We start from the raw sequence: 26656 nt of genomic DNA, 5'->3' as shown, positions 1-26656 counted from the left end.
ACTGCATATGGGGATCCCAGAGTTACATACTTACTGTGCGGTACTACATTCAGGGCAGTGAAAATGAAAAAGAATTTGGGGGAACTGTGCAGTCAGATAAGACATTTTCTGATCAGTGCAGACAGGCTGCAAGAGCAGTCTGTCAGCTGGGTTAAGGAGGTGATTATCGCCTTGTATAAGGTGATGGTCCTTGAGTACTGTATTCAGGTCTGAAGGCCTCAATTTAAAAAGAATGTAGAGCTTCTGAAACAAGTACATAGAAGGGCAACAAGATTGCTGAATGGAACAAATGGTTGCTATTACCAAGAATGGCTTAAGTTCTGCAAATCGCAGCATCTGTAGACTAGGCACCTGAGAGGAGATCTGATTGAGGTGTATAAGGCCTTGAATGGATTGAACAGACTCAATACTAATGAGATTCTTCTTCTTGCTCAGAATACAAACCTGAGGGGGCATAAACTGAAATTGAGGAAAGCCAATTGTCAAATAGACGTGCAAAAATTTGCCTTTAGCAAGCAGGTAGTTGATTGCTGGAACATGTCATTATGGAAGTTAATAGCTTAAATACATTAAAGGAGGAAGTGGATAAGTGAAAACTTTTGGAGTGAATGGATGGGTGAAATGGGAAGGGTTTTTTTTTTTTTTTTTTGGTTGATGCTGTATAAGCTTGCTTTCTTGCATCGTATGCTGCTACTAATGCTAATGCTATTCCACCTATTGTTTTTGCAAAATATATTTAATGTCTCCCTGACAATAGAATCACCGACAATGACTAAACGACAAAATTGTTGAAGATGGACATAAAACAGGCATCTGGGGCAGTTGGAATCTATACAATTATATTGCAGACATTTGCCTTTATCCTGCAGTTGGTTGTTTGTTGGAACAAACTTCCATCTGTTGTAGTGGAGGTCGACAACTTAAATAAGTTCAAGGCAGAACTAGACAAATGAAAAGTACTACATATGGGAAGCAGTAATCCCAGAGTAACATATCAACTGTGTGGTACCACACTGACAATGGTAGAGAATGAAAAGGACCTGGTGGTAATTGTGCAGGCAGATATGAAGTTTTCTGAGCAGTGCAGACGGTTTGCAAGAGTTATCTGTTCCGGGTAAAATAATGGAGTCACTGGTTAAAGATGCATTGCAGGATCATCTAGACAAGACTGCAGCAATAATTCAGACACAGCATGGGTTTGTTAAGGGAAAGTCTTGTCTGACAAATTTGATAGGATATTATGATGTGGTTACAAAGGAACTGGATGCAAAAAATAATTCTGATATCATATATTTGGATTTCAGGAAAGCTTTTGACACTGTTGCGCATGAAAGATTATTGTACAAATTGGAGCAGAATGGTATTAAGGGTAAGTTGCTACAATGGATAAAAGGATGGTTAAGTGGGAGAAGACAGAGGGTGGTAATCAATGGGTGCTGCTCTTCGTGGACTAATGTTATTAGTGGAGTCCCACAGGGTTCGGTGTTAGGTCCACTGTTGTTTTGCATATTTATCAATGATATTGATGAAGGTATATCAGGCTTAATGTCGAAGTTTGCAGATGATACAAAGGTTGGCAGGGTTGTTAATGACAGTAATGGCAGTGTGCTACTGCAACAGGATCTAGATAATTTCGGCAGATGGGCTAAGAAGTGGCAACTGAAGTTTAACCTTGACAAATGCAAAGTACTGCATATGGGTAGAAGTAGCCACAGGGAAACGTACCAACTGTGTGGTACTACTCTTAAGGTGGTAGAAAATGAAAAAGACCTGGGGGTAATTGTGCAGTCAGATATGAAGTTTTCTGAGCAATGCAGACAGGCTGCCAGGGCAGGTCATGGGGTTTTGTCAATGATATATAGGAATTTTGCTAGCAGGGAGAAGGAGGTGATTGCCCCTCTGTATAAGGCAATGGTCAGGCCACGCCTTGAGTACTGCGTACAGGTCTGGAGGCCTCATTTTAGGAAGGATGTAGATTTGCTTGAGCGTGTACAGAGAAGGGCAACAAGATTGGTGAGGGGAATGAAGGGATCCTCTTACCAAGAGAGGCTTAAGTTCTGCAAATTGCAGTGGCTGGAGACTAGGCACCTGCACGGTGATCTGTCTGAGGTGTATAAGGCCTTGAATGGGTTGAGCACGCTGAATTCTGATGGGATCCTTCCACTTGTTCAGATTTCGAACCTAAGTGGGCATAAATTCAAATTAAGAAAAGACAGATGTAGAATAGATGTGCGGAAATTTGCCTTTAGCCAGTGAGTGGTTAATTGCTGGAACAAACTTCCATCTGTCGTTGTGGAAGTTGATAGGTTGAATAAATTTAAGGAGGAACTGGACAGGCATTTGGAGGGAATGGTGTGATTTTTTTTTTTTTTTTTTGGCTGATGCTGCATAAGCTCATACACTTGCTTTCTTGCATCCCATGCCACTACTACTACTACTACAAGATTAGTGAATGGAACAAAGGGTTGTTCTTACAAAGAAAGGCTTAAGTTTTGCAAATTACAGTGTCTGGAGACTAGGCACCTCCGAGGTTATCTGATTGAGGTGTATAAAGCTTTGAATGGTTTGAGCATGCTCAATGCAGATGGGATTCTTCGTCTTGCTCAGAATAATCGCCTGAGAGACATAAATTCAAATTGAGGAAAGACGGTTGTAGGATACATGTGTGGAAGTTTGCCTTTAGCCAGCGGGTGGTTGATTGCTGGAACAAACTTCCATCTGTCATGGAAGTTGATAGGTTAAATAAATTTAAGGAGGAACTGGACAGGCATTTGAAGGGAATGGTGTGATTTTTTTTTTGGCTGATGCTACATAAGCTCATACACTTGCTTTCCTGCATCACATGCCACTACTACTACTTAGCATGTTTCGAATCCATCTTTCACAGCCTCAAAAGCATTGGGAAATATTCTTGTACCCCTTCTATTCAAGTATCCCATCTCTGTAAAAACAGTGTCTCCTGTTAAAAAGCACAGACCACGCTGAGAAAAATTCTTCCCTATGAGCCTTGCACAATTTCTCCAGGGCCGAACTGACTGACAAGGCTCTCAACAGCTACTCCCTCCTATCATATCTGAGCAGAATTGCAGACACTTTCAAATTCAATCCTGACTTGCAACTTTTTCCCGACATTGCGCTGTACTTGTTAAATAAGTCCTCAGATCTCCTACTCTTAATATCATTAGTGCCAATATGTACAACAATATCACTTCTAGCCCCCTTTAAAGATATCTGCTATAGGTCTTCTACTCTTTCCCGGGGTGCCTCTGTAGCCAGGTGGGCAGGAGCAGCAGTGGGTAGCACATGCTTCTTGATTAGACCGGAGTTCGAGCCTGTGCTCACCAAATACGGAGGATGTGGAAAGGTCAAGGAATGACCACTGCATATCCCCAGAGCAATATGGCCTTAGTTGCTAATGCTCCTAAAAACCAAATAACAACAATAACAATTAATTTTTCCCCTGGTAGACATACCCTGGTCCTTTTCCACCTATCCTTCTTGCATAACATATTTCCCGTTCCTCTGACAATAGAGCCAGAGTTTCTGAAACTTTGTGATAATGTGATCCCCTAAAATGCTAAATGAATTTGTGCAACACCCCTACCCCTTCCTCCATAAGTAAAACTATGATTACATTGGGGTTAAAATTGGGCAATAAATAAGTATCCCAATAACTTTGATAGTTAATATTTAATTGGAAATAAACAAAAAATATCAAATTTGGAATCATTTAGTAAGAAATATAAATACCATTAACTAATGAATAGACATCAAATAAAATTTCATTAACTTTACATTATTTTACTACATCTACATCTATCAACACTATGATAAAAATAGAAAGTGGGAAAAGGGACTTGTGTCTTGTGATTTGGTTAATGAAATGGGTGTTAATAACATATTCGAGATGTAACCCTCATTTTTACTAAATGAAGATAATTTTTATACATTACACATTCAACCGTATCCAGCTTTGACCTCCCTAAGATGCTTGGACCCCCTAGAGGGGGATCACACCCCACAGTTTGAGAAATGCTGACATATGCTATTATTTCACCTTTATGTAAGCCAGTCATAAAAGGAACTGTTAGAAATCTTGCAGAGAAAGTCATCTGCTTAAGAGGGAACAATCTTCAAAGAGAGAGAGAGAGGGGGCACCAGATATATTAGTAATGTGAAGTGATGAGTCTAATGTACTAATGCTTACAGAAACTAGAATGATAAATTATTAGCAATAACTTCAAGGGTCAGCATAAATTCTAATCATATTAAAAAAAAAACAGCAATATGCTTTTTACATTCTGCAGACTTGCTTCTGTTCTGTATGGTTTAGGTGGGTGTGTGAAATGGGGCTTGTGTCTTGAAAACGTAAAAAAACAAAAAAACAGGCACCTCCGTAGCCATGAGCAGCAGTGCATAGCACATGCTTCGTGATTAGACTGGGGTTCGTGCCCACCAAATACGGAGGATGCGGAAAGGCCAGGGAATGACCACTGCATATCCCCGGAGCAATATGGCCTTAGTTGCTAATGCTCCTAAAAACCAAATAACAACAACGAAAAAAATAAAAATAAAAATTTTCAAATTTTAAAGAAAAATGAAATTATAAAAATAATTAAGAATTAAAAAAAAAAGTGCTAAAAGAAAAGAGCTTTTCAGTATCACCACAAACTGGAAAATTACAGAAAATGGAGTATAAACTGTTAAGAATGAGAATATGCAAATCCATGGTCTGGTGACAGTCATGTCATCCTATATTACAGAATTACAATAGATGATATATACTACTAATACTTTGCATTATGAAGAAGTACAGTAATCTCACAATAGTTTTAATTTAATGGGTGTGCAAGTGGATTGGTAAAAACCACATCTTAATCTGTTGCAAAGATTAAGATGTGATTTTAACACTGCAGTACACTACTTTTATATTTTAAAAGTTCCTGATTTTATAACCTTGAAATCAGCATGATAAAAAATATAAATTGTTCATTTTTGCTTTAAAGATAAAGCATTATCTTTACTTTTGGTGAGTGAAACTTGAAAGAAACTAAAACTGAATAATCCATGCACTGCAGTGAATGGTCCACTACCGATAAATATGAACAACATCTGAAGCAAGCAAGACTTCAGCTGGGTGGTGGAATTGTTTGCTTGCATCAATGGATCAAACATGACAGCATGATCCAGGATTGAATGGAAAATATGCTGCTAATATGTATGACTAGGCTTAAGAAAAAACTTGGTTTTTGTTTTTTTTATGATCAAATTTCTTCAATAACAAAACAATTAATGATGCACAGTGATTGGAGGCACAACAAGTGAGGAATTCATAAATTGGCACTGACGTCACTCACATGGATTATGTTTAAATTAAAAAAAAAAAAAAAAAAACAAACTGCTCTGGTATACCTTATCCCAGGGTGTACCCTGGGATAAAGTATGCCAGAGGATTAACAGTACAGTAGTCCCTCAATTTATGGATATTATATAATAAGGGAAGATGAATGCCAAAAAATTTCTTTGCATCTTTTTTTATAGATGCATTGTTTATTTCACATATTTCACTTATTTAAGTATGCATATGCACAATAAAAAAAAAGCACAGTACAGTATTGTGCTATGAAAAGCAATACAACCGTCTATATGCTTTTATTTTGAAATTGGGCAATAGTCTGGTCCTAAGGTTACCAAATTTAGGAGTTTGTATATTTATTTTTGCCTAGTCATTTTAAAATTCCCAATATTGAAATAATTAAAATTCCTATGTAAAACATTGGGAAAAGAATTTTCTTAGATTAAAAGGAAATAAAAGAAATATTAAAGTAATAACAATAACTTTAGGAAAAAAAAGTATAGTATTGTATTTGTACTGTATGTTTATGTACAGTATATGTTAAATTCAGAAATATTGAAATATTTCATTCTCATTTATTTTTCTTTCTAAATATCACCTCTTGTGGAGTGCCTAAAGTAGAGCAAAGGTTTGTAAATCGAATATGAAGTCTCGAAAATTTTTTGTGTAAAAGTGGATGTTTGTAAATCAGGAAACTGCTGCAACTGTTCACTGATGGGGTATAATGTACATGTCCCTTCTTCATTTCACAACTATGAATTTTGTAAACTACATTCTAGTTATAAAGCACAGAGTAGCTTACTAAGGGTTATCACAAAGTAGCTTACTAACTTTAAACATTTAAACATTTGTAAGAATCATCATTTTAGAAACTGAACGAAGACAAATACATCAAATTAAAGAGGAACACCTACAGTTTTTGATAAGCTACAGATTTTCAAAATGCACACAAATTTATTTTGTTAAATAACCACTTGTGTGCATTATGCACATTATTGGTATGCTTCACTTTATCTTCATTTGTGATTGCCTGCACCACTTGATAGCAGTAAGACTTTAGCTGCAAATATTTCCATAGCACATTCCAAAAAGTTGGTTATGGGAGATCCAGTTCATGACATGTTGATTTTCTCGGGCTTCTGAGGAATGAATATATCACTTCCTCCACTATTTCACTGCTCCCACTCGGTCTGACTGTTTTCTTTGAATGAGTCACACAACATGCCACATTCAAGAGGTATCAGTGCCACTGATACATCTAATTTCTGCTTGGAGTATTCTCCCATGAAACGAGAAACAACAACAACAACAGTTCACATCATCTCTGAACTGTTGTTGCTGGCTTTGATTCCTCCAACCAAAAGACTCACTGTACTTTTTAGGTACCAGTGAAATTTGTCATTTTGTTTATGCTACTGCAGTGCCTCTGGTGGGAGCAGACACAACTATTAATTGTTTCAAAAAAAAAAAAAAAACTTCACTAACATTAGCATTAGCATTAGTAGAGGCATTTGATGCAAGAAAGCAAGCTTATGCAGCATCAGCCAAAAAAAAAAAAAAAAAAACCCACTTCCACTTCACCCCTCTGTTCGTTCAAAATACCTGTCCAGCTGAGCCTTAAACTTATTTAGGCTGTCAACCTCCACCACAAGGGATGGAAGTCTGTTCCACCAACCAACCACCCGCTGGCTAAAGGCAAATTTCCGCACGTCTATCCTACATCTGTCTTTCCTCAATTTGAATTTATGCCCTCTCAGGTGATTTTTCTGAGCTAGAGGAAAATTCCCATCAGCATTGAGCATGCTCAAACCATTCAAGGCTTTATACACCTCTATCAGATCACCTCGCTGGTGCCTAGTCTCCAGACACTGTAATTTGCAAAACTTAAGCCTTTCTTCGTAAGAGCACCCCTTTGTTCCATTCACTAATCTTGTTGCCCTTCTCTGTACTCGTTCCAGCAGCTCTACATCCTTCTTGAAATGAGGCCTCCAGACCTGTATACAGTACTCTAGGTGTGGCCTGACCATCGCCTTATACAATGGAATAATCACCTCCTTATCCCTGCTGGAAAAATTCCTGTATATCATTGACAATACTCCATGAGCTACTCTTGCAGCCCGTCTGCACTGCTCAGAGAACTTCATATCTGCCTGCACAACCACCCCCCAAGTCCCTTTCATTCTCTACCACTGTCAGTGTAGTACCACAAAGTTGATACGTTGCTCTGGGGTTGCTGTTTCCCATGTGTAGTACTTTACATTTGTCAATGTTAAACTTCATTTGCCACCTCTCAGCCCATCTGCTCAACCTTTCCAGATCCTGTTGCAGCAGCATAGTGTCAGTAGTGTCCTTGACAACCCTGCCAACCTTTGTATCGTCTGCAAACTTGGACATTAAGCCCGATATACCATCATCAATATCATTTATAAATACAGAAAACAATAATGGACCCAACACTGAGCCCTGAGGGACTCCACTAATAACATCAGTCCACGATGAGCAGTGTCCATTGATTACCACTCTCTGTCTTCTCCCCCTCAGCCACCCCTTTATCCATAGCAGCAATTTGCCTCCAATGTCACACTGCTCCAATTTGTGTAGCAGTCTTCCATGTGCAACAGTATCAAAAGCCTTTCTAAGATCCAAGTATATAATATCAAAGTTATTCCCTGCATCCAGTTCTTTTGTGACTGCATCATAGTATCCAATCAAGTTGGTCAGGCAAGACTTCCCCTTAACAAAACCATGCTGTGTCTGAGCTATAACTGAAGTCTTGTCTAAATGATCCTGCAGTGCTTCTTTAACCAGTGCCTCCATTAATTTTCCTGGAACAGAAGTTAAGCTCACAGGTCTATAATTACTTGTGTCAGCCTTTGATCCTCCTTTGTGAATTGGGGTCACATTTGCACATTTCCAGTCTATAGGTACCTCCCCTGAGTCCAAGGAAGCTCTCATAATTATGGCTAAGGGTTTGCTTACTTCCTTTGCTGCCTCCTTTAACATAACTGGATAGATCCCATCCACCCCGGGTGCCTTTCTTGTGTTTATCTTCAACAGTTTCTCCTCCACTTTACTCCCAGTTATTTCAAGATTCTGTAGCTTACTGCTAGAGTTGAATACACCTCTGGCATTCCCCTCGCTGAATAACTCCTCATGTGTGAATGTCGATGCAAAATATTCATTTAGTTTGTTAGCTACCTGAGCAGGATCATCAACACTTGACCCATCAATATCAAGTGGACCAATCTGATTCATCCCCTTCCTTCTAGAGTTTACATAAGTAAAGAACTCTTTGCTGTTTTTCTTTGCATCCCTTGCGAAGGATTTCTCGTAATCTGCCTTCGCCTGCCTAACCTCCTTTGTAACTTGGTTGCATATCAACTTGTATTTATCATAGGCTTCTGTGTCATGTTTTAATTTGTATGTATCCCATGCATTTTTCTTCTCTGCCATATGCCTCATTAGTTCATCTGACATCCATTTTGGCCTAAACCTTGAACAATATTTCTTAGTTGGTATGTAAAGCCTAGTAGCTTCCAAGATAAGTTCTTTGAATGCTTCCCATTTTGAATTTGCTGTTGGTAACATCATCAGTTGGTCCCACTGTATAGAATTTAAATACTGTCTCAGTCCATCGTAGTCGCCTTTACGGAAGCAATAACCCTTCCCTTTGCCCCTAATGGTAGTTACCTCTTTGAGTAAATCCCACTTCAGCACACTGTGATCACTGCCACCTAGTGGTTCATTTATCTGCAGATTCTTAATGCATGAAGAATCACTGCTGATAATCAAATCAAGAGTATTACTCCCTCTAGTTGCCTCCCGAACATGCTGATGTAGAAAACAATCATCCAATAAATCCACAAAAGCCCTGCTAGTGTGTGAGTAACCAGCCCCCAAATTCCAGTCAATATCTGGGAAATTAAAATCTCCCATTATAAGACACTCTGATTTACTGGCCCACTCTATTTCCCTGTACAGTTCATTATTATACTCATCAGAGTCATTAGGCCTATAGCACACTCCTACTCTCAATTTTGATCTCCCAATGTTTATGTCACACCAAACTGACTCCACACTGCACTGTCCAGCGATGTCGACTGGCTTCACTTCCTTGGTTTTTATGTGTTTCTTAACTAATAGCATAACCCCTCCCCCCTTCCTATCCTGTCTATCCTTTCTGTAGACGTTGTACTCCCCAAATTGCAGTTCTGCATCCCTTATATCTGTGTGACACCACGTCTCTGATATCCCAACAATATCTGCCTTCGATGTTTTGAGCAATACCTCAAATTCATCAAATTTATTTACTAAACTCCTAGCATTGGTGTACACGCAAGTATACCTGCACCTGTTCCTATTCTTAGCTACCCTAACACAACCCATGTGTTTACTTGTACCGCAATGGCTCCCAGCAGTCTCTGAAATACCATGCATCTTGTTTTTCAGGCTTCTGCTCATTCTAATAGAAGCAGTGCAAGAATCTCTTTCACCTCTGGCAGTGGCTACTGTCAATCTATTGGTCTTTGTCTCCCCCCAAGCTAGCAGTTTTCCGACCCACCTAACACTGCCTCGATAGCATCAGCAAATATTCTTGCACCCTTTCTATTTAAGTGTATCCCATCCCTGTAGAAGCAATCTCTCCTGTTAACAAGTACAGTCCAGGCTGAAAGAAATTCTACTATAGCTATCTTTCTGAAGTGATTCATGCCTATTATTTTATTAACAACACTGCTGTTAGCATATGATGTTGTTAAGCCACAGTGTAATAACCCATTCATATATATTATCATTATCATTAGTAGTGGCAAATAATGCAAAAGGAAGCTTATACAGCATCAGCTAAAAAAAAAACCACACATCCCGTTTCAACTATCCGTTATCTCCAATAGTTTCTCTAGTTCTTCCTTGAAATTATTTAAGCTATCAACTTCCGAAACAACAGATGGAAGTTTGTTCCAGCAATTAATCGCCCATTAGTTAAAGGCAAACTTCTAAACATCTATTAACACATGGGTGTGTTAGGGTAGCTAAGAACAGGAACAGGTGCATGTATACTTGCGTGTACACCAATGCTAGGAGTTTAGTAAATAAATTCGATGAATTTGAGGTATTGCTCAAAACATCAAGGGCAGATATTGTTGGGATATCAGAGACGTGGTGTCACACAGATATAAGGAATGCAGAACTGGAATTTGGGGAATACAATGTGTACAGAAAGGATAGACAGTATAGGAAGGGAGAAGGGGTTATGCTATTAGTTAAAAAACACATAAAATCCAAGGAAGTGAAGCCAGTTGACATCGCTGGACGGAACAGTGTCGAATCAGTTTGGTGTGACATAAGCATTGGGAAATCAAAATTGAGAGTAGGAGTGTGCTATAGGCCTAATGACTCTAATGAGTATAATAAGAAACTGTACAAGGAAATAGAGTGGGCCAGTAAATCAGAAAGTCTTATAATGGGGGATTTTAATTTCCCAGATATTGACTGGAATTTGTGGGTTGGTGTCACACACACACACACTAGCAAGGCTTTTGTGGATTTATTGGATGATTGTTTTCTACATCAGCATGTTCGGGAGGCAACTAGAGGGAGTAATACTCTTGATCTAATTATCAGTAGTGATTCTTCATGCATTAAGAATCTGCAGATAAAAGAACCATTAGGTGGCAGTGATCACAGTGTGCTGAAGTGGGATTTACTCAAAGAGGTAACTGCCATCAGGTGTAAAGGGAAGGGTTTTTCCTTTCGTAAAGGCGACTACGATGGTCTGAGACAGTATTTAAATTCTATACAGTGGGACCAACTTATGATGTTACCAACTGCAAATTCAAAATGGGAAGCATTCAAAGAACTTATTTTGGAAGCTACTAGGCTTTACATACCAACTAAGAAATACTGTTCGAGGTTTAGGCCTAAAAGGATGTCAGATGAACTAATGAGACGTATGGCAGGGAAAAAAATGCTTTTTTTTTTTTTTTTTTTTTAAGTTAGTTGTTGGCGTATCAGCTTCTGTGGCCATAATGCACCTCCCAAAGTTTTTGCATTTTACTCTGATCCAAGCCCGAGGCGGGATTCGAACCAGTGACCTTTCGGTTGCCAGGCAGGCACTTTACCCACCCGGCTAGCCCGGTCGGCAGAAAAATGCATGGGATACATATAAATTAATGGATGACGTGGAAGCCTATGATAGATATAAGTTAGTCTGTAACCAAGCCACAAAGAAGATTAGGCAGGTAAAGGCAGATTATGAGAAATCCTTGGCAAAGGATGCAAAGAAAAACAGAAAAGAGTTCTTTAACTATGTAAACTCTAGAAGGAAAGGGATGAATCAGATTGGTCCACTGGATATTGATGGTTCAACGGTTGAGGATCCTGCTCAGGTGCGCCTCCGTAGCCAGGTGGGAAGGAGCAGCAGTGCGTAGCACACGCTTCTTGATTAGACCGGGGTTCGAGCCCGTCACCACCAGATGCGGAAAGGTCAGGGAATGACCACCGCATATCCTGGAGCAATATGGCCTTAGTAGCTAATGCTCCTAAAAACCACACAACAACAACAATCTGCTCAGGCGGCTAACAAACTAAATGAGTATTTTGCATCTACATTGAATGCCAGAGGTGAAGTAAACTCTGGCAGTGAGCTAGATGATTTTGTAATAACTGAGAGGAAAGTGGAGGAGAAATTGTTGAGGATAAACATAAAAAAGGCACCCGGGGTCGATGGGATCTATCTAGTTATATTAAAGGAGACAGCAAAAGAAGTAAGCAAACTCTTAGCCATAATTATGAGAGCTTCTTTGGACTCAGGGGAGGTACCCATAGACTAGAGATGTGCAAATGTGACCACAATTCACAATGAAGGATCAAAGGCTGACACAAGTAATTATAGACCTCTGAGTTTAACTTCTGTTCCAGGAAAATTAATGGAGGCATTGGTTGAAGCACTGCAGGATCATCTAGACAAGACCTCGGTTATAGCTCGGACACAGCATGGTTTTGTTAAGGGAAAGGCAGTGCAGACGGGCTGCAAGAGTAGCTCATGGAGTATTGTCAATGATATACAGGAATTTTTCCAGCAGGGATAAGGAGGTGATTATTCCATTGTATAAGGCAATGGTCAGGCCACACCTAGAGTACTGTATACAGGTCTGGAGGCCTCATTTCAAGAAGGATGTAGAGCTGCTGGAACGAGTACAGAGAAGGGCAACAAGATTAGTGAATGGAACAAAGGGGTGCTCTTACGAAGAAAGGCTTAAGTTTTGCAAATTACAGTGTCTGGAGACTAGGCACCAGCGAGATGATCTGATAGAGGTGTATAAAGCCTTGAATGGTTTAAGCATGCTCAATGCTGATGGGATTCTTCCTCTAGCTCAGAAAAATCACCTGAGAGGGCATAAATTCAAATTGAGGAAAGACAGATGTAGGATAGACGTGCGGAAATTTGCCTTTAGCCAGCGGGTGGTTGGTTGGTGGAACAGACTGCCATCCCTTGTGGTGGAGGTTGATAGCCTAAATAAGTTTAAGGCTCAGCTGGACAGGTATTTTGAACGAACAGAGGGGTGAAGTGGAAGTGGTTTTTTTTTTTTTTTTTTTTTTTTGGCTGATGCTGCATAAGCTTGCCTTCTTGCATCAAATGCCTCTACTAATGCTAATGCTAAGTCTTGCCTGACGAATTTGATTGGATACTACGATGCAGTCACAAAAGAACTGGATGCAGGCAATAACTTTGATATTATATATTTCGATCTCAGAAAGGCTTTTGATACTGTTGCACATGGAAGACTGCTGCAGAAATTGGAGCAGTGTGGCATTGGAGGCAAATTGCTGCTATGGATAAAGGGATGGTTGATGGGGAGAAGACAGAGAGTGGTAATCAATGGACACTGCTCATCGTGGACTAATGTTATTAGTGGAGTCCCTCAGGGTTCAGTGTTGGTCCATTGTTGTTTTCTGTATTTATAATCATTCTTCTCTTTCTTGGTGATTCCTTTTATTTCTGATTTTCTCTCTCTCTGGGTAATTGAGATTTTTTTTTTTTTTTTTTTTTTTTGGCTGGTGTGGTATAAGCCTCAGGCTTCCTTACACCATATAGCTAATAATAATAATATGCTGCTGCAACAGGATAACAGGATCTGGAAAGGTTGAGCAGATGGGCTGAGAGGTGGAAAATGAAGTTTAACATTGACAAATGTAAAGTACTACATATGGGAAACAGTAACCCCAGATCAACTTATCAACTCTCTGGTACTACACTGACAGTGGTAGAGAATGAAAAGGACCTGGGGGTAATTGTGCAGGCAGATATGAAGTTTTCTGAGCAGTGCAGACGGGCTGCAAAAGTAGCTCATGGTGTCTTGTCAATGATATACAGGAATTTTTCTAGCAGGGATAAGGAGGTGATTATTCCCTTGTATAAGGCAATGGTCAGGCCACACCTTGAGTACTGTATACAGGTCTGGAGGCCTCATTTCAAGAAGGATATAGAGCTGCTGGAATGAGTACAGAGAAGGGCAACAAGACTAGTGAATGGAACAAAGGGTTGCTCTTACGAAGAAAGGCTTAAGTTTTGCAAATTACAGTGTCTGAAGACTAGGCAACGGCGAGGTGATCTGATAGAGGTGTATAAAGCCTTGAATGGTTTGAGTATGCTCAATGCCGATGGGATTCTTCCTCTTGCTCAGAATAATCACCTGAGAGGGCATAAATTCAAATTGAGGAAAGACAGATGTAGGATAGATGTGCGGAAATTTGCCTTTAGCCAGCAGGTAGTTGGTTGGTGGAACAGACTTCCATCCCTTGTTGTGGAAGTTGATAGCCTAAAATAAATTTAAGGCTCAGCTGGACAGGTATTTCGAACGAACGGAGGGATGAAATGGGAGTGGTTTTTTTTTTTTTTTTCTTATAAGCTTGCTTTCTTGCATCATATTCCTCTACTAATGCTAATGCTATTCCACAACTGTTCTTCCTCAATTTGAATATATGCCCACTCATGTGCATAGTCTGAGTAAGAGGAAGAATCCTCAGCATGAAGCTTGCTCAATCCATTCAAAGCCTTAAATATCTCAATCAGATCATCTTTCAGGTAAGTACCTAGCTGCTGTAATTTGAAGAAATGATGGTTTTCTTGGTAAGAGCACCCCTTTGTTCCCCTCACCCTTCTTTCCATTCCAGCAGCTCTACATCCTTCCTAAAATGAGACCTCTAGACCTATATGCAGTACTCAATATTTCTTTGACTCTTTAGCCATTTAAACCACTAAGGAAATACACTTGAAATATAATTTCATCAACCAAAACCAAAAATATTTAAAAATTAAAATACACCTAACACGGTCGATACACACAATGTATCATTGTAAAACTGCCCTATATGATATAGTACAGTTTTACATTATACAATAACTGAACATTAATTTCCCATATAAACTCAGTAACTTGCCATGATAAGTTAACGAAGATTTGCAATTTTTTTTTAATGAAATGGGAATAAATACAATTACTCCATATACATTATAATCTAATCCTGCTTGAAAAATCCTTCAATGAAAGTTGAAAAGTTACCTTCTGTTCACTATAAAGAATCTTGTAGCAAGCAGTGACATCATGAAGGCCTATGAAAACATAACTGCTTCATTCAACATTGGGAGTGGAATCCTCTATAACTCCTACTGTCTCTTCCAAATTTGTCGTGATTTCTCTTAAACCTTTGAGGTTCAGGCTCTTTGAAAGGATACTGGAGATTTTATCATCACGGTAATCATCCTTTTTTAAATCTGTAGTGGTACCTGTAACTCATCAAACTGTAGGTAGTGAGGTTTTCTCTAAGAGACTCCCGCAACTCATTCACATATTTGGTATCCACTTCCAGGTTAAGAAGTTTCACCATTCCTAAAACTTCCTCTGTGATGTATTCTTGCATTGCTTGGAAAACTACATACCTGAAACTGAGGGTAAAGCTTTCTACAACAACCTGTCATAGTGGATTGATTGATATCTTTCCAGGTTGCAACAATGTTGGTGACTCTATTGTCAGGGAGATGGGGAATATATTATACAAAAAGTATAGGTGGAACAGGATCCAGGTATGTCTGCCAGGGGCAAAAGTTGATGACATTGTAGGGAAGATATCATCTTTTAAGGGCAAAAGAGGTGATATTGTTGTACATGTTGGGCCTAATGACCTTAAGAGTAAGAGATCTGCATATTTACTTAACAAGTACAGGTCAATGCTGAAAAAAAGTCACCAGTTAGGGTTAAATTTGAAAATGTCTGCAATTCTGCCCAGACATGATAGGAGGGAGCATATGATGAGAGCCTTGTAAATCAATTTGGCTCTGGAGAGACTGTGCAAGGCTCATGGGATAGAATTTTTTTCAGCGTGGTCTGTGTTTGCTAACAGAAGAGACAGCTATATATCTACAGGGATGGGATACAGTTAAATAGAAAGGGGGCAAGAATACTTGCTGATGCTATCGAGACAGTGTTAGGTGGGTCAGAAAACTGATAGCTTGGGGGAAGGTTTACAGACTAAAAGATTAACAGTAGCCGAAGGCAGAGGCAAAAGTGATTCTTGTACTGCTTCTATTGTAATGAACAGCAGCCTAGAAAGCAAGTTGCTGGGGATTTCAAGAGATGCTGGGAGTCATCGTGGAACAAATAAATATATGGGCTGTGTTAGGGTAACTCAGAATAAGAACAGGTGCATGTGTACTTGCATGTACACTAATGCTAGAAGTATAGGTTTTTTTGTTTTTTTTTTAATGAAAACCCCAAACACGAGAGGTATTAGAACCAATACTTAGTACATGGTACTTAGTACCATGCTTCAGTTGGAGGTTGGAAAGATGAAAGAAGATATTTGTTGACAATAGACTTGAACTTCTATACACTGTATTTTTCAGAAAATACATATGAAGGAAGGTTGTTCCAGAAAATGGCAGTTGAATGAATAAACAAGGAAGATGAAAAGTTGGTTCTGTGAGTTTGAAGTCAGACAATAAATGGATGTTGGCTGGTGGTGCCACATGTTCGGACTGTTTCTAAAGAGAGAGCGGGAATTATAGAAGTATATTCAGAAGAACAAGTATATTCAGAGTCTGTAAGAAGTATATTCAGAGTCTGCTGACGAGGCTACTAGAGACGGTCGTTTTCAAAGCCGCTAAGTGGATTTTTCTTATTTATTGATTTGAAATTATTGTTTTTCTAAAACTTTTGATTTAAATTTAGTAGTATAACATTATTTTGTGATTTTCTGATTAATTTGGTGTATTTATTCTTTACTCGGCCTTGTAATTGCATAAAAGTATCGGTAAAGGTTTCCACGTGTTTCAACTCCGCTAACCGTTCGTAATTTTCCCGCCTTTGTGATACTATATACCGTACTAGATAGCGTTAGTTGAACTTCGTTAGCAGTTAAATTGTACGTTTAAATAAATACATATAACGACTTAGATTACAAACGTAATATAATTAATTTTATTTAACATAATTAATTATACATATAACCACTTAGGTTACGTAACATAAATAATTAGTAAAAACAAATAATTAATACATAACTTGATACGAAAGTTATATAAAGGGATTTCGCAGATAACACTCGTTACTGAAACGTAAATATTTCGTAGATAACACTCGTTACTGAAACGTAAATATTCCGTAGATAACACTCGTTACTGAAACATAAATATAGCGTTATAACTGTGTTTGGATACAAGTTTAGGATTTAATTTTGTACAGAAATTGAAATTTTATTGAAAGTAAATCTAAATCATGACTCAAACCAGAGCAGCAAAGCAAAGGGCTCAAGCTAATGGGAATGCTGTGGCCCAGGGGAGAACTGAGGGGGGCAGTTGTCCTCTGAATCACAGCCTTGTAAGATGCACTATTTGCTTGATGTTTGCGGAGCAGTCAAGTATGGGACATGATACTGCCATGGGGGATGTCTTTGTGTGTGTGCGATGCAAGGAGTGTAAGGAGATAAGGCGACAACTCAGCGTTGTTATGGGCCTATATGAGAGCTTGAAGGATAGGGTGGATGCCCTCGAAGGATTACAAGTGAGGGGCCCATCAAGCTCTCAGCTGCCCACACCAATGCCAGAGCTTGCACTTGGTCATCGCGGAACACAGCGGCAACCCCCAAGGCAGAATGCGCTGGTCCCAAAGGAACTAGTAGTTGTTGGTGACTCTATTGTCAGGGAAACGGGAAACATGCTTTGTAAAACGGATAGGTGGAATAGGACCAGGGTATGTCTGCCAGGGGCAAAAGTTGATGACGTTGTAGAGCGGATATCATCTTTTAAGGGCACAAAAGGTGATATAGTTGTACACGTTGGCACTAATGACATTAAGAGTAGGAGACCGGCGGAATTACTTGACAAGTACAGGTCACTGATGAAAAAAAGCCGTGAATTAGGGTTGACATTGAAAGTGTCTGCAATTCTGCCCAGACACGATAGGAGGGAGTATATGATGAGAGCCCTGTCAATCAATTCGGCCCTGGAAAGATTGTGCAGGGCTCAAGGGGTAGAATTTTTTTCAGCCTGGTCTGTACTTGTTAACAGGAGAGACTGCTTCTACAGGGATGGGATACACTTAAATAGAAAGGGTGCAAGAATGTTTGCTGATGCTATCGAGGCAATGTTAGGTGGGTCGGAAAACTGCTAGATTGGGGGGATACAAGGACTAATAGATTAACAGTAGCCACTGGCAGAGGTGAAAGTGATTCTTGCACTGCTTCTATTGGAATGAGCCGCAGCCTGGAAAATAAGATGCAGGATATTTCAGAGACTGCTGGGAATCATTGGGGTACAAGTAAACACATGGGTTGTGTTAGGGTAGCTAAGAAAAAGAACAGGTGCATGTATACTTGTGTGTACACCAATGCTAGGAGTTTAGTAAATAAATTTGATGAATTTGAGGTATTGCTCAAAACATCAAAGGCAGATATTGTGGGGATTTCAGAGACGTGGTGTCACACAGATATAAGAAATGCAGAACTGGAATTTGGGGAGTACAATGTCTACAGAAAGGACAGACAGGATAGGAAGGGAGGAGGGGTTATGCTATTAGTTAAAAAACTCATAAAATCCAAGGAAGTGAAGCCAGTCGACATCGCTGGACAGTGCAGTGTCGAGTCAGTTTGGTGTGACATAAGCATTGGGAGATCAAAATTGAGAGTAGGAGTGTGCTATAGGCCTAATGACTCTGATGAGTATAATAAGAAACTGTTCGGAGAAATAGAGTGGGCCAGTAAATCAGAGAGTCTTATAATGGGGGATTTTAATTTCCCAGATATTGACTGGAATTTGGGGGCTGGTCACTCACACAGTAGCAAGGCTTTTGTGGATTTATTGGATGATTGTTTTCTACATCAGCATGTTCGGGAGGCAACTAGAGGGAGTAATACTCTTGATTTGATTATCAGTAGTGATTCTTCATGCATTAAGAATCTGCAGATAAATGAACCACTTGGTGGCAGTGATCACAGTGTGCTGAAGTGGGAGTTACTCAAAGAGGTAACTACCATTAGGGGTAAAGGGAAGGGGTATTGTTTTCGTAAAGGCGACTACAATGGACTGAGACAGTATTTAAATTCTATACAGTGGGATCAACTGATGATATTGCCAACAGCAAATTCAAAATGGGAAGCATTCAAAGAACTTATCGTGGAAGCTACTAGGCTTTACATACCAACTAAGAAATATTGTTCAAGGTTTAGGCCTAAATGGTTGTCAGATGAACTAATGAGGCATATGGCAGAGAAGAAAAATGCATGGGATACATGCAAATTAACACGTGACACGGACGCCTATGATAGATACAAGTTGATCTGTAACCAAGTTACAAAGGAGGTTAGGCAGGCGAAGGCAGATTACGAGAGATCCTTGGCAAGGGATGCGAAGAAAAACAGCAAAGAGTTCTTTACTTATGTAAACTCTAGAAGGAAGGGGATGAATCAGATTGGTCCACTTGAGATCGATGGGTCAACTGTTGATGACCCTGCTCGGGTAGCTAACAAACTAAATGAATATTTTGCATCGACATTCACACATGAGGAGTTATTCAGCGAGGGGAATGCCAGAGGTGTATTCAACTCTAGCAGTAAGCTAGAGAATCTTGTAATAACTGAGAGCAAAGTGGAGGAGAAATTGTTGAAGATAAACACAAGAAAGGCACCTGGGGTGGATGGGATCTATCCAGTTATATTAAAGGAGGCAGCAAAGGAGGTAAGTAAACCCTTAGCCATAATTATGAGAGCTTCCTTGGACTCAGGGGAGGTACCCATTGACTGGAGATGTGCAAATGTGACCCCAATTCACAAAGGGGGATCAAAGGCTGACACAAGTAATTATAGACCTGTGAGTTTAACTTCTGTTCCCGGAAAATTAATGGAGGCACTGGTGAAAGAAGCACTGCAGGATCATCTAGACAAGACTTCAGTTATAGCTAGGACACAGCATGGTTTTGTTAAGGGGAAGTCTTGCCTGACCAATTTGATTGGATACTATGATGCAGTCACAAAAGAACTGGATGCAGGGAATAACTTTGATATTATATACTTGGATCTTAGAAAGGCTTTTGATACTGTTGCACATGGAAGACTGCTGCACAAATTGGAGCAGTGTGGCATTGGAGGCAAGTTGCTGCTATGGATAAAGGGGTGGTTGAGGGGGAGAAGAGAGAGAGTGGTAATCAATGGACACTGCTCATCGTGGACTAATGTTATTAGTGGAGTCCCTCAGGGTTCAGTATTGGGGCCTTTATTGTTTTCTGTATTTATAAATGATATTGATGATGGTATATCAGGCTTAATGTCCAAGTTTGCAGACGATACGAAGGTTGGCAGGGTTGTCAAGGACACTACAGACACTATGCTGCTGCAACAGGATTTGGAAAGGTTGAGCAGATGGGCTTCGAGGTGGCAAATGAAGTTTAACATTGACAAATGTAAAGTACTACATATGGGAAACAGCAACCCCAGAGCAACGTATCAACTCTGTGGTACTACACTGACAGTGGTAGAGAATGAAAGGGACCTGGGGATGGTGGTGCAGGCAGATATGAAGTTCTCTGAGCAGTGCAGACGAGCTGCAAGAGTAGCTCATGGTGTATTGTCAATGATATATAGGAATTTTTCTAGCAGGGATAAGGAGGTGATTATTCCCTTGTATAAGGCAATGGTCAGGCCACACCTAGAGTACTGTATACAGGCCTGGAGGCCTCATTTCAGGAAGGATGTAGAGCTGCTGGAACGAGTACAGAGAAGGGCAACTAGATTGGTGAATGGGACAAAGGGGTTCTCTTACGAAGAAAGGCTTAAGTTTTGCAAATTACAGTGTCTGGAAACCAGGCACCAGCGGGGTGATCTGATAGAGGTGTACAAAGCCTTGAATGGTTTGAGCATGCTCAATGCTGATGGGATTCTTCCTCTAGCTCAGAAAAATCACCTGAGAGGGCATAAATTCAAATTGAGGAAATACAGATGTAGGATAGATGTGCGGAAATTTGCCTTTAGCCAGCGGGTGGTTGGTGGGTGGAACAGACTTCCATCCCTTGTCGTGGAAGTTGATAGCCTAAATAAGTTTAAGGCTCAGCTGGACAGGTGTTTCGAACGAACAGAGGGGTGAAGTGGAAGTGGTTATTTTTATTTATTTATGTTACTTTTTTTTTTTTTTTTTTTTTTTTGGCTGATGCTGCATAAGCTTGCTTTCTTGCATCAAATGCCTCTACTAATGCTAATGCTAATGCTAATGCTAACAATGCCCATGGAAGTATCTATAGAAAAGGCATGCAGCAAAAATAGTACATCTACGAGACAGCAAGGGGAGAGACTCTGTTAAAGATGAGTCATTAATTAACCTAATTGACCTCTTCTGAATGGAATCTAGAAGCCTAAGAGAAGTTTTGGGGGCACCGCCCCAGATGTGGGAACAATATTCCATGCTAGGGCGGATTTCCAATTTGTACAGAGTGAACAGCTGTTTGGAAGAAAAGTAACGCTGAGAGCGAAAGAGAAATCCAAGTTTTTTAGATGCAGAGGAATCAATATTTGTAATGTGCTTGTGCCAGGAGAGATTAGAAGTCAGGGTAATCCCCAAAAGAGATATCATTTTGCCTAGAAACAGGAGTGTCACCAAAGATGAGCATAGGAGCAGAAGAATCCTTTTTGCAAGATATAAGACAAGACTGAGTTTTAGAAGGATTGAAATCAACTAAGTTGTCTTTGCCCCACTAGAGAATTACCTGGAAATCAGCATTTAAGGAATTGGTAGCTGATATTCTAGAAGTTGAAGCTGATTGAGCAGGGCAGGGTTTCTCAAACTGGAAAGTGGAATGCAAAGTGCTATCATCGGCAAAACTATGGATAGGATTTCCAGTCAATGGAAGAAGGTCATTGATATACAAGAGGAAAAGAGTGGGGGGAAGAACTGAACCTTGGGGGACACCAGCATTAGTGGAGAAGTTAGAAGACAGACAGCCATCTACCATCACCATCAGTGAGCGATCAGAGAGAAAACTGAATAAACAATTACAAAAAAACAGTTGGTAAACCATAAGATGGAAGCTTGTTTGGAAGACCTTTATGCCAAACATGATCGAAAGCCTTTGATTTGTCAAGAGCAACTACTTGTGTTTCACCGAACTTTTCCATTGAATTTGTCCATAAATGGGCAACATAAGCCAGAATATCACCAGTGGATCGACACTGATGGAATCCATACTGGCGATCATTGATCAGATGCAAGGTTTCTAGGCAGTTTAAGAGTTGGCAGTTAATGGATTTATCCATTACTTTAGAAAGAGTAGAAGTAATTGCAATGGAACGATAATTGGATGGGAGGGATCTGTCACCCTTTTTAGGAACTGGCTGGATATGAGCAAATTTCCAAACAGAAGGAAAAAGAAAGTGAATAAGAATAATAAAAAGGTGGCAAAGAACAGGATTAAGTTCAGGAGCATAGGTTTTGAGAAAAAGTGGAGAAATACCATCCGGACCTGGAGCTTTCTGAGCATCAATTTTCGTCAAAATTCTTCTGACATCCTTTTGAAGGAAGACCACAGGAGGCAATGAATGGAAAGTGTTGGGAATGGTGGGATGTGTTTTTCCAAGATCATTAATACACAAGTAGGGAAGTAAAATGGGATGCTAGTAGGTCAGCTTTAACCTTGGCTGCACTGACAACAGAACCATCTGGTTTTGACAGAGGTCAGAGCAGAGATGGGCAAAAGTTGCAGCCAACAGCTTTGGCAAGAGACCAGAATGCTTGACCAGAATACCATTAGGGCAAGAAGCAAGTTTTCTACTCTTATCCTGCTGAAAATCTAGTTTGGACTGATTAATTGTAGGTAAATGAACTGCTTTACAATTGTTGCGAGCGTTGGTGTAGGCAGAAATTGAAATTAAAGAATTGGAAACAAGCCAATTACGATATGCAACATTCTTCTCTTGAACAGCCTTAGCACATTTATTGGAAAACCAAGGTTTACATAAAGGACGAGATTTTAAAGTGGAGTGTGGAATAAAGGATTCCATTCCTACTAGAATAATTTCACTGACACAATCTGAGGAAACGTTGACATCAGAAGTTTTGAAACAGTAATCCAACCAAGGAAAAGAAGAAAAGAAATCTCGCAGGTCATCCCATTTTGATTTCTTGTAATGCCAAACAACATGAGGTTGGGAATAGCCATGAGATAAAGGCTCGATTGGAGAACAGACAATCACCAAGTTGTGATCTGAGGTGCGTAAAGGACCACTCACTTTGATCCTGGGTAGAAGGGTTGTTTGTAAGAAAAAGATCAAGCGTGTGGGCTGTATGGTTAGGATTGTCCGGTATTCTTGAAGGTAAATGAACAATCTGTACAAGGTCATTAGTAATTGCAAAAACCTCAGCATCTCGACCAGCTGGGTCGGTGTGACTAGAAAACGGAAGCCAGCTGGAGTTGTGAACATTAAAATCATCAAGGAAAATTGTTAAAAAAGTTGGACTGGAGAAAGTCAAGCTGCAAAGAGAGGAAGTCAAAGTGCTCCAAGTGATTAGTGGAGTTGGTTGTTATTGTTGTTGTTATTTGGTTTTTAGGAGCATTAGCAACTAAGGCCATGTTGCTCCGGGATATGCGGTGGTCATTGCCTGACCTTTCCGCATCCTCCATATTTGGTGGTGACGGGCTCGAACCCCGGTCTAATCAAGAAGCGTGTGCTACGCACTGCTGCTCCTTCCCACCTGGCTATGGAGGCGCCTAGTGGAGTTGGGAGAACGGTAGAGATAACAGATGAGTTTGAAAGAATGAGGTAGAAAGATTTTAATCCAGAGAAGATCGAAAAGAGAAGATTCCAAATTACCAAGTCTCTGACAGGGAATATCGGAATGGACATATACAAAAGTACCACCTTTGAGGCAAAAGGAATCATACAGCGAATAATTTGGGCAACTGAGATGAGCAGTAGCTGAATCAAACAATAACTGAGATTCTGTCAGAAAAAGTACATGGGGTTTGGCAGACTGCAAGTGAAAATGGACATCATTGAGATTAGAACTGAGACCACATATATTTGTGAAATGAACTAGGAAGTATAGTGAATAAATTTGATCAATTTGAAGTGCTGATCAAGGCATCAAAGGGCAGTTATTGTTGGGATATCAGAGACACGGTGTCACACAGATATAAACAAAGCACAATTGGAATTTGGGGAGTACAATGTGTACAGAAAGGATAGATGGTGTAGGAAGGGAGGAGGGGTTATGCTGTTGGTTAAGAAACATATAATATCTAAGGAAGTGCATCCGGTTGACACATGGTGCCTCCGTAGCCTGGTGGGCAGGAGCAGCAGTGCGTAGCACACGCTTCTTGATTAGACCGGGGTTCGAGCCCATGACCACCAAATACAGAGGATGCGGAAAGGTCAGGGAATGACCACCGCATATCCCCGGAGCAATATGGCCTTAGTTGCTAATGCTCCTAAAAACCAAATAACAACAACAACCGGTTGACATGGGTGGACAGTGCAATGTTGAGTCTCTTGGTGATACATAAACACTGGGAAAGGGAAAATGAGAGTAGGGTGTATTATAAGCCTAATGACTGATGACCACAACGAACAGTTGTGCAGAGAAACAGAGTGGGCCAGTAAATCAGAATGTCTTGTAATGAGGGATTTTAACTTTCCAGCTATTGAATGGAAGTTGTGGGTTGGTCACTCGCATGCTAGCAAGACTTTTGTGGATTTATTGGAAGATTGATTTCTACAACATGTTCAAGGAGTAATACTCTTGATCTGATTATCGGCAATGATTATTCATGCATTAAGAATTTGCACATAAAGGAACCACTAGATGACAGTAATCACAGTGTACTGATGTGGGATTTACTTAAAGATGCAACTACCATCAAAGGTAAAAAGAAAAGTTTTTGTTTTTGTAAAGGTGACTACAGTGGTCTCAGACAGTGTTTAAATTCTATAGAGTGGGATCAACTGAATGATGTTAAATTCTAAATGGGAATGATGTTGAATTCTAAATGGTGAATTCTAAATGGAAAGCCTTCAGGGACTTAACCTTGGAGGCTACTAGGCTTTTCATACCAACTAAGATATACTGTGCAAAGCTCAGGCCTAAATGAATGTCAGATGAATTAATGAGGCTTGTGGCAGAGAAGAAAAATGCATGGGATGCATATAAATTATCAGATGACATAGAAACCTACGGCAGATATAAGCTGTTTATTTATTTTGTTTTTTTTTTTAGGAGCATAAGCAACTAAGGCCATATTGCTCTGGGATATGCAGTGGTCATTCCCTGACCTTTCCGCATCTTCCGTATTTGGTGGTGACGGGCTCGAACCCCGCAGATATAAGCTAGTCTATAATCAAGTCACAAAGGAGGTTAGGCAAGCAAAGGAAGATTACGAGAAATCTATGGCAAAGGATGCAAAGAACTCAGCAAAGGGTTCTTTACTGATGTAAACTATAGAAGGAAGGGGATGAATCAGATTGGTCCACTTAACATAGATGGTTCGACTACTGTTGATCCTGCTCAAGTATCTGATAAACTGAATCAGTATTTTGCATCTACATTCACACATGAGGAGTTATTCAAAGAGGAAAATGCCAAGAGTTTATCAAACTCTAACAGGGAGCTAAGTGATTCTGTAATAAATGAGAGCAAGGTGGAGGAGAAATTGTTGAAGTTAAACATAAAAAAGGCACCTGGGGTGGATGGAATCTATCCAGTTATATTGAAGGAGGCAGCGAGGGAAGTTAGCAAACTCTTAGTCATAATTATGAGAGCATACTTAGATTCAGGGGAGGTACCCATGGAGTAGAGATGTGCAAATGTATCCCCAATTTACAAAGGGAGTTCAAAGGGTAACACAAATAATTATAGGCCTGTTAGTTTAACTTCTGTTGAGGGGAAAATAATGGAGTCACTGGTTAAAGAAGTGATACAGAATCACATAGACAAGACTGAAGTAATAGTTCAGACAGCATGTCTGACAAATCTGATTGGATACTATGATGTGATCACAAAGGAACCAGATGCAAAAAATAATTTTGATATCATATACTTGGATTTCAGGAAAGCTTTTGTTACTGTTGCATATGGAAGACTGCTGTACAAATTGGAGAGGTATGACATTAAGCGCAAGTTGCTGCAATGGATAAAGGGATAGTTGAGTTTGAGGCGGCAAAGAGTGGTAATAAATGGACACTGCTCTACGTAGTAGTAGTAGTAGTAGTAGTGGCATATGATGCAAGAAAGCAAATGTATGAGCTTATGCAGCATCAGCCAAAAAAAAAAAAAAAATCATACCATTCCCTCCAAATGCCTGTCCAGTTCCTCTTTAAATTTATTCAACCTATCAACTTCCACAACGACAGATGGAAGTTTGTTCCAGCAATTAACCACCCGCTGGCTAAAGCCAAATTTCCGCACATCTATTCTACATCTGTCCTTTCGTAATTTGAATTTATGCCCCCTTAGGTTCGTAATCTGAACAAGTGGAAGGATCCCATCAGAATTCAGCGTGCTGAACCCATTCAAGGCCTTATACAAAGGTTGGCAGGGTTGTTAATGACAGTAATGGCAGTGTGCTACTGCAACAGGATCTAGATAATTTGGGCAGATGGGCTAAGAAGTGGCAACTGAAGTTTAACCTTGACAAATGCAAAGTACTGCATATGGGTAGAAGTAACCCCAGAGAAACGTACCAACTGTGTGGTATACACTTAAGGTGGTAGAAAATGAAAAAGACCTGGGAGTAATTGTGCAGTCAGATATGAAGTTTCTGAGCAATG

At 39.9% G+C, this 26656-nt stretch overlaps 1 protein-coding gene across 1 annotated transcript in view; it reads right to left on the bottom strand.

Moving 5' to 3' along the window:
* Window positions 1–26656, bottom strand: part of LOC150083960 (REST corepressor 3-like) — a 231415-nt gene that overhangs the window by 109784 nt on the left and 94975 nt on the right. The window lies entirely within an intron of this gene.

This window comes from Mastigoproctus giganteus, chromosome 6, assembly GCF_048544385.1.
Source record: "Mastigoproctus giganteus isolate SK-2022 chromosome 6, ASM4854438v1, whole genome shotgun sequence".
Classification (NCBI taxonomy): Eukaryota; Metazoa; Arthropoda; class Arachnida; order Uropygi; family Thelyphonidae; genus Mastigoproctus; species Mastigoproctus giganteus.
This window is presented reverse-complemented; position numbering and strand designations above follow the sequence as displayed.